The sequence below is a fragment of the Carassius gibelio genome, chromosome B7 (assembly GCF_023724105.1).
Source record: "Carassius gibelio isolate Cgi1373 ecotype wild population from Czech Republic chromosome B7, carGib1.2-hapl.c, whole genome shotgun sequence".
NCBI classification, from domain to species: Eukaryota; Metazoa; Chordata; class Actinopteri; order Cypriniformes; family Cyprinidae; genus Carassius; species Carassius gibelio.
This window is the reverse complement of record NC_068402.1, coordinates 21,081,930-21,091,125: the sequence shown is the minus strand read 5'-3', so window position 1 is coordinate 21,091,125 and position 9,196 is coordinate 21,081,930. Positions and strand designations below refer to the sequence as shown.

Genomic DNA, 9,196 nt, shown 5'->3' with positions numbered 1-9,196 from the left:
AAAGAGAAAGGACTTTTTTTATTGCATCGTATGACCCCTGTAAACTGATCAAACATGACATTCACATTCAAATCTTATTTGAGCACCAAATCAGCCTATTAGAAAGATTTCTGAAGGACCATGTAACTGAAAGCTGGAGTCATGTCTGCTGACTTTTAAGTGGTACTGTAAATTAATACAAATTTAAATTTTTAATATTTAATAATTTTATGAAATAATATTATAATAAAATAACTACCAATCAATCTAGTGCTATTGTTCCTTTCTAAAAGAATCATTCAAGAAATTCAAATGTGAATCATTAGTCAAATGTGACATTGTGTCATTTACCATGAAGCGTGACAGTGATGAAAAGGCTGATCTACAGTAAGCAGGTCTATCAATAGAGCTCCAGCTGTCTCTGATAGGTCAGCCACTGAATAAGCATCCTTACAGAGGAATACTCAGCAAATCATCACTCATTGGCACATCGGAGCATGCACACACACAACTGACTGTAGAAAAGAAGGGAGTCAAGAGAAGCAGGTACTAATGGGTTTAAACCAAACAGCAGTGAATTACATGTTCCAGCGACAAAACCTTACCACCCACTCACACACTCACAGATAATAGAACAAACACATACACATGATTACAAACAGAATGGGCAGGAAAAATATTTAGCAAAAGATTTCTGACCCATGAAAAATATTCAAATAATCTGATTTATGACGACAAGTTTAGACCAGGTTGTTCAGTAAATGAACACTACAGTACATCCTATTGATTTATTGTCACAATTAATTAATATTTTGGTCGTATATTCACTAAAGACATGTATATATCTGAGAAAACATTAAAGTCTATTTTCAGAGTCTTTTGTCAAACTGATTTAATCAATAGTGCACTAGTGAGGTTCAATCCATTGTGTAAATCTTTAAGAGCATGCAAAAATAATTCACCGGCTGACATGACTGATGTGCCAGTCGGCCCAAATTGACCAGTGGTCTAATGGAGCGACTGTCACTGAAATTGATCAGTCTGGAAGATTTGTCTGTTGGTCAGTTTGATTGACTGAACAGTCATACCTTAACCAGCCCTTTCTGGGGCCAGATCTGAATGGGCTCCACCTGCTGTGGGGTCTGAGTTTAGATGCCATGGTGTTGAGGAAGACCTGCAATCTGAAAGACACAAGCAAGACAGAGACTATTACACTCTATTAAAGGTGTATGTGATTTCTGCACCATTAGTGGAATCAAAAAGGAACTGCAAAAATGACAACAAATTAAATCCAACAGAAGATATATGCTATTATTATTTTTCTGGCTTGTTTTCTTGAGATCATAACCTGTGTTCCTCTATGTGTTTGGAAACAATCATTCTATTGTAATTCCATTTGGTGCAATTGTTGTGCCACATTCTATCACCTTGTATCAAAATGTCCTTTTTAAAACAAAGCACATTATAGCGATTCTAGTTGAGGAAAAAAATATATCTTATTACTACATTGTATTGCTTAGGAATGACTGAATATTTTATGGTCCTTCGCCTTCCACAGACTCTATAAATTAGACCACTGAACTTGATCGTGATTGCTATCAGGATGTGAAAAGACTTTCAATTGGCTTAAAAAAAATGTGTTTGAAACAAATGACATACCCTGCTTTTAATGTGGCACTATGTCTAACATCCCTTGTTCCTAAAAACCTTGTTCTAAATATTAATGATGTTAAATGATAGCAAATTTTGACCAATGTACTCAAACTCTAGATAATTTGTTGCTCTTTTTTAAATGTCAAACAGATAACGTTATCTTGGAAGGTTTTTTTTTTTTTTATAGGTCACCACTATAAAAGTTTACCCAACTATAATGACTTTTGTAATTCTCAGAACCCTGGAAATGTGAAACGGATCCATTTGGCAATTTCATCTTTGGTTATATAATATTATCTGTGACATATTTTTAAATACTTTAAATGTCATATTTACATATGCAACATTCATCCAAATGCTGTTATGTAGGATTTCTAATCAATCACTGAAGTCAAGAATCCATTATGGTCCAAGGGCAACACAATCTTGAATGAAACCGTGATTAAATAAATGAATGTTCTACAGGCACTTCTGATGCTGTGGGTTTCAATGCAAATGTACATTTATAAGCCGTCGGAACCTCTGCTTTCAATATAATATTTAAACAACACTATTGAAGATATGCAGGAAAGGTGAGGTGTTAAGTGGAACTAGCTGCTTTAAATGAAGGTACTGATGGTTGGGTTAGACAAGTAATCCCGATTAAGGTTTGCGGAGTGAATAAGGGGAGAGGTGGGTTAAGTGCTAGGGTGAAACAATGTTAAATGAACTACAGAGCAGGCCTGGCTGGGACCAGCTGGCCACACGACCTCTTTCACCTCCCCCTCTCACCAGAAAAGCTTTAAATGAGAGTGCTGATAGATGAAGGCTACAGAATAGCCCGATAATAGTGTGCATGCATCAATTAGACCAGAGCATGAAGAGAGAGAAAGACATGAGAGATTTATTTACCTTTGACTTTCTGCTATCAGGGTCACATGAATGACCACATCGTTCTCAATGGGACCCTGCATGAAACAAGCACAGAAGATGTATTAGAAAACTTTGGGTCTCAATGGAGAAGACTCAAAGGCAAGGGCACAGAGTGTAAAATCCATTGCCCGTGAGTTTAGGAGTGTGTGACTTCACTAAAAATGGAGAGAGAGAGAGAGAGAGAGACCTTAAAAGTGAAAGAAAAGTCAGAGCAGTTAAGAGTACAACAGATGACTGGGTGGTTGAAGGGAATAGAGGAAAACAAGCTTCATTGAGAGAGAGAGAGAGAGAGAGAGAGAGAGAGAGAGAGAGGGAGAGAGAAGGAGAGACTGTGGATAAAGACGAGGGAGATGATGGTGGATCAGAGCCCTGATTCTTTATGCTAGCTCATTACAGTTGTTTGGGCTGGATGATGTAGTAATTTCGCTGAGATAATGAGCTGCTGATTGCTGAAGGCTTAGGTTGGTTCATATCAATCAGCAGCTAAAGCCCTCTGCCTGCACACAGAGGACAGCCAGCCTCCATTTAAACCTTCCACTGCCACAACTCCTGAACGGCAAGAGCATCTTAGCAGCTAATTTGTCTTGTTTTCTTGAGATCACAACTTGGGGGCTTTGCTATGTTTCAAAACAATCATTACTTCTGCCGTTCTGGTCAGTGCTATGGTCAAAGAAATAATAACCAGGGTTTGCAGGCACTTTTCTTGGAAAAATGAATGGCACATATCCAACATCCTTCGAAGCCTCCAAAAACTGTAATATTAACCAGCTAATATAAATAACACACCTTCAAATGCGCTAGGATGTGTCAAACGTCGAGATAGACAGATCTATTAGTCTAAATGGAAGATGGTAATATATTTGTGGCGTAGGCTGTTTGTCTCAACTGTTGTTGTTTGCTTCCCCTGAAACGGGGGAGATAAGTGCTCGGGGAACAGGGCAAATCACAGCTTTGGGTTAAATGACATATTGGCACAGCCAGTTTGTGGAGGCAGTGCAGTGAGTCATCACAAGGACTGATCAACAGAGACTATACATGCTAATTCTGCCCTGCGTGAGGGCTGCAGAGGAGGATGGTATTTTGTTCAGGTGGATGGGAGCAGGTTCAAGCTGCCCTTGATGGATGGGATGTCAATGTCTGGGTATGTTGTTAATTTGTGACAGGTGCAGAAGTATTCAAAAAGTGAAAAGGTGGCGTGAAACTTCAGTAGTTTGCACTGCGCTATTGAAACAATTTGGAGAGATATTAAATGGCAGGGTTAAAGTCGGTCATCTATGTACCAAAAATAATTGCAAAACAATCAATGGCAAAAGCATCAACATTAACATTTAAGCATTTGCCAGACGCATTTGTCTAAATGCTGGAATACACTGCAGGGGTGAAAGTCAGGACAGAAAATGGGAACACTTTTAAGGCAACATACACATGGAGATGTTGAAAATGGTTCCAGAGAAAAACTGGGCTTCATGCACACTATTCAGGATCACACAATACCAGACTGTCAAGTTGTTAGAATACAACAAACTCACAAGAAACACGCACCTTGTTGCTAGGAGACTCATGACAGATGAAAACAATGTGTGTTCTAAAAGTGGCTCAAAATATCAAACATATCTGAAACCCACCGAATGAATGGAATCATGGTCTGAAGCTTAAAAAAAAATCTGAATATGTTTCGCTATATGCTACGTGGTTCTCTGTAAAAATCTGTCAACTCTGACTGCCTAAAACCTCCATACTGGCTTTGACTTTCAGCAGCTAGTGTTGAGTCCTTCAGACCGCAAATCGAGGCAAAAATGTACGCAACAGTCATTTAGTGAATTCCCAGCCTTGACAATACATTTAAGATACATGTTTTATATATAAATACTTTAGTTTAGGGACCAATTCTCACTATTACTAGTTGCTTATTAGGATAGTATCATATTGGCTAAAGCACATTTGCATTTATTAATTTGGCAGATGAGGAATACATTAAGCGATTGAGGAATACATTAAGCGATTTACTAAAAGTTGGCAATAAACACGAGAAGTGCCTGCTATACAAGGTTTCAGTCGTCGTTCAAATAGTAAAAGCCAGGACAGGAAGGGATAAGGATAAAGAGAACAGAAAAAGTGAAGGCATAGGTTCTTTTTTCTTTTTTCCCCTTTCTTTTATTGTATTCTACTTTTTTTATTCGTATTAATTTATTTTATGAAGAGGCAGTTAGATGCTCATAGAAGAGATGATTTTTTGGTTGTTTCTTGAAGATTGTGAGAGACTTGGCTATCCTGATGGAGTTTGGTAGGCCATTCCACCAACAGGGAACAGCGAAAAAGAACATCCTGGAAGTGATTTTGTGCCTCTCTGTAATCATACTAAATATTAATGCCTTATTCTGCATGACCATAATTTAGATCCCTTAATCCAACCCCATCCCTTAACAACTACCTTACTAACTATTAATAAGCAACACATTAGGAGTAAGGACTGGTCCCCAAGCTCAAGTGTCAAACATGTAAGCTACAGGAATAATTGTTTCCATTGTTTCTGTTGTTGATCATATTAGAAAATGTATTTAAAATTAAACTTCAGTTTTGGTAAAATAAAAATGAAATAAAAAACTGCCAGTGTGTATCTGTGGCATTTCTTTGTTTTCTTCTCTATTTTTATATATATATATATATATATATATATATATATATATATATATATATATATATATATATATATATATATATATATATATATATGTATATATATATATATATATATATACATATATATATATATATATATATATATATATATATATATATATATATATATATATATATATATATATATATATATAAAGTGAGTACCAGGCAGCAAACCTCATTAAACTGGAACAAAAGATACACAAATGCACATCTTTTCTGACAGCGAATCTGTCCGAATCTGTCTTCCTCTAAATATAATAATTTGTAGACCAAAAAAATAAAAAAAATATTGAGGCTAAAGGCTCTATTAGTATAATTAATGTATTCTGTATCGGCAAAGAAGCACAAATTATGGTATCACATGTTAATACTGGTATTTTGATAACTAACACAGCTATGTGATAATCATATTTATATTCTATGGTATTAATGATACTTAACTTGAAGTTATTCTACGGTATAATGGTACAGACTGTAATCAGGGTAGCACCATATTTAAGTTTTGACATGAATGAAACTGAGACTGTGAGAGATAGAAGCACTTAGAGTACTGTTGTTTAACAACTAATCGATTGTTCAGACAAAACTTTTAAAAGTTGTGAGTTGTTAAAATTTACATGATCTCAGACCTTTATAAACTGCATGCCATTGTAAAGTGGCACACAGACTTGTTTCCTTCCATGTTAAATCATTATTGCGTCTAACCTTAACTAAGGTCTATAGTCCAAACATTTTTTTTTTTTTTTTTTTTTTTTTTTTTTGTGATGACAAGTAATTTTAAAACAAGGGAGCATCTTTCCAACATCTGGAGCTTTCACAAATCCAATGCAGTCATACATTGACAGGCTTAGACTCTAACAGTATCTAGGTTAAGACTGACTGCGGTGTAAGCTGCCCCTGCGTGCTGAGGAAATTTCATATCTGATGTAAAAGATCACTTGCAAAAACTCCCCTTCGGCAGCTAAGTGATGTTTTTTACCGAGTCTGGAGCTGCTAGAATCAGATGGGATCACTAATGGCAAAATTCTACAGCTTGTGAGTGAATCACAAAGGTGTAAAAGTACAGACTAATGAAATGCTATTACTGATGCCTCAGATGCAATATACCATAATAGAGAGATCACATTTCATGTTATTACAGTGTTCTTTTTCTGCAGACAGTAGCAACTACAAAACCAAAAACTTAATGTAAAGCAACATTTTACACAACAAACGGCTCATGTGGCAGCAAATACTGTTCTATTTTGACAGTCTCAAATAAGCAATTTTTACTGATTCCATTCTGCTTATAACTGAATGCAAATGTAATTGAGCTATGGAGATTCTATGCTGTTCTCTTTGATTCTATTCTCATTGCAAACACAATGTAACTGTAAAGATTCTATTCCAATCGGGCAGTCTGAAATAAGCTCCTTTTTCCTGAATCCATTTATGTGACAAATCAATGCAAACCTAATGGACTGTTTCTTGGAGATATGATGTGGATAAAAGAAATCTGGCAGATTCACATTCCCTTTACAGTTTGTTCTTCAACTGCTCTTCTGCCAAAAGGCAAAAACATTGACTTATGTGAACTGCTGCTCTTTAAGATGTCTACTGTTCCTTAAAGGATCAAAATTCGAAGAAGTGACTTATCAATATTAAACCCAAGAGCTGACAAGTTTGGAGGCTTTGCACATTTTAGGCTTACACATTTCATGTTATAAAGCACCCCATCAGGCTGAGGGATGTAGAGAGACAGACTATTCTAAAGTCTGAGACCACATTTAAAATATAGGATTAAAAATTTTATTTATACCTGGAAATAATATGCTATAGGATTTTAAAAAACGATGTACCCCACTGTATTGACAAAAAAACACTCTCTGAAGTAGAATGGAAAAATTGCTTACTTTTTTAGCTCCATTCCACTTCTTACAATAGAGTCAAGGGGCTTTCTATGCAACCGTGCAAGCCTGGCCACAATCACCTTAAAGAAATTGAAAAGGTTGGGGATTGGACTTTTGAGAAGGTGGGAGTGTAATTGTGAACAAAGGCTTGCTGTGAATTCGATACACATCTCCCTTCTCTAGAAGGACCACCGATATATATTAGATCTAGTCAGCAAACCTTATGACAAGAAGAAGAAAAAAATCAATTTATATTAAAGCAAGGCAGGTTAAAGCCTCAGGAGCCTGGTGCTTGTCAGTGGTGTTGTATGTGATGTAATTCCCATAAAGATGCAGTGTGTGGAGTGAGAAGAGATAAGGAAGCTGATTACTAATACCTGTTGGGCTGCTCTATGGGACAGTCTGTGCAGAGCTGTTTCAGAAAAAGCCTAGGAGTATGTTTTCAAGTCTCTGATAAAACACAAAGTCACTAGAGTAATTTGAAAGAAGATGACTCAGAGGTAACCTTGACACTTTTTTTTATTTATTCCACAGGCTCCCTATATAATAATCATCAAACATCACTAAAGCACAATAAAAAGGCTTTGGGTTCAGATGTACTTTTGCATCTCTCTGGATAAAGTAAATCAAAAATTCTGTTTCTATATTCCACTTTATTAAAACTGACTGACAGGTTATTGGGGTCTTTAATTTGATTTTCTAGAGGTCTAGCCTTGGTCTGGGTCTTGGGGGTGGGGGTCTGGTGTTAGTTTGGGTCTTAAAGGTTCTTTACCCATAAACCCTCAGATCTTACAATCTCATAATTCTGTACATACAGTACTTGCACGTTGACTACTAAACAAAGCTTGAGCAACATTACATATTTAGAGGTGACATATGCCAACATACTCTTGCAGTGAAATACACTTGATACGTTACAGCATCAGAGTGACACTGGATTTGGATTCTCATACTATGAAGTCTGGAGTTATAATAAATGAGTGAGTGACACACAAGTGATATCTTGCCACATTCTTCACGTCTTCTGGCTGTCGGTGATAAACATACAACACATCCGTCACCACACTGCACACGTTTGAGAAATGACTTCCAGCTCCAACAACAAATATGTTTCTGCACAGCCATCAGCATTGAATCCTGCCATTGCCTTGCCAAATGTATGGTCCTTTTCCTGCTCTCTCTTTAGTATTTTAAACCCATCATCGCTGTAAAGTGTTTTGTTTGAATCTCTCACCACGAAGGTGAACAACTGAGGTCCTTAAAAGCATTGCGTGCATGTGTGTGCATATGCATGTTTAGTGATGGCCACTGGACTTTTTCCATCAATCTTTTAAGGACTCGAGCACACATTGCAGGCTTACATTTATAAAAGAGTAATTTCCACCAGGAAGAGCAACCTTGACAAGTACAAGGTGAAGCAGTTCCCCCATCAAAGGAGAGATGCGAGCATGTGTGTAAATGTGCATCTACTTACTTCCAAGCAACATAGTAAGTGCTTATGTGTATGCACCACAGTTTTGCAACGTTCAGAACTTAACAGAGAATGTCTTTTAAATGCAGTTCTTTAAATTTGAATCGAGGTAGCCAATAGGATGCAGAACTGCAATTCAAATTTGAATGAATGACAGACTGTACAATGAAATGACAGAAATAAACAGACAGACAAAGGATGATGGATCAATAGATACAATTATAGAATAACGGAATGATGTAATGCTAGAATGAATGTCAGAACAACAGAATGATAGAATGTTAGAGCAATAGAAAGAACGATAGATAGATGATAAATGATTTACACACCCTTGGACATCTGTGTTCATGTCACATGTCTTATGGCCACTGATGTCTCTTCACCACTTGGGTTGTGTTTATTTGTGGTGTGTTCTGGAAATCCCCCCGGGTGTTTATGAAGTGACTCAGCCCAGAGAAAAAAAAACATGCAGACAGGAGATTTCATGTGAAACGAGTTGCATCCAATCCCCATAGTCTTCTACTCAAACCCCGAACAATCACTTCCTATAAGACGAACCGCAGGAACATCCTGTGTTTTCACATTAAAAGATACAGTCGTTGAGCACAGC

The 9,196-nt window shown here is 36.8% G+C and overlaps 1 long non-coding RNA gene across 1 annotated transcript in view; it reads right to left on the bottom strand.

Annotated features, from left to right (window-relative positions):
- Positions 1-916: 916 nt before the first annotated feature.
- Positions 917-9,196, bottom strand: part of LOC127961872 (uncharacterized) — a 31,183-nt gene continuing 22,903 nt past the window's right edge. Inside the window, exons 9-10 of the long non-coding RNA XR_008154504.1 lie at positions 2,524-2,579; positions 917-1,160 (exon numbers count right to left, since the gene is read on the bottom strand). This is a non-coding gene — a long non-coding RNA (uncharacterized LOC127961872). The remainder of the gene's footprint in view (positions 1,161-2,523; positions 2,580-9,196) is intronic.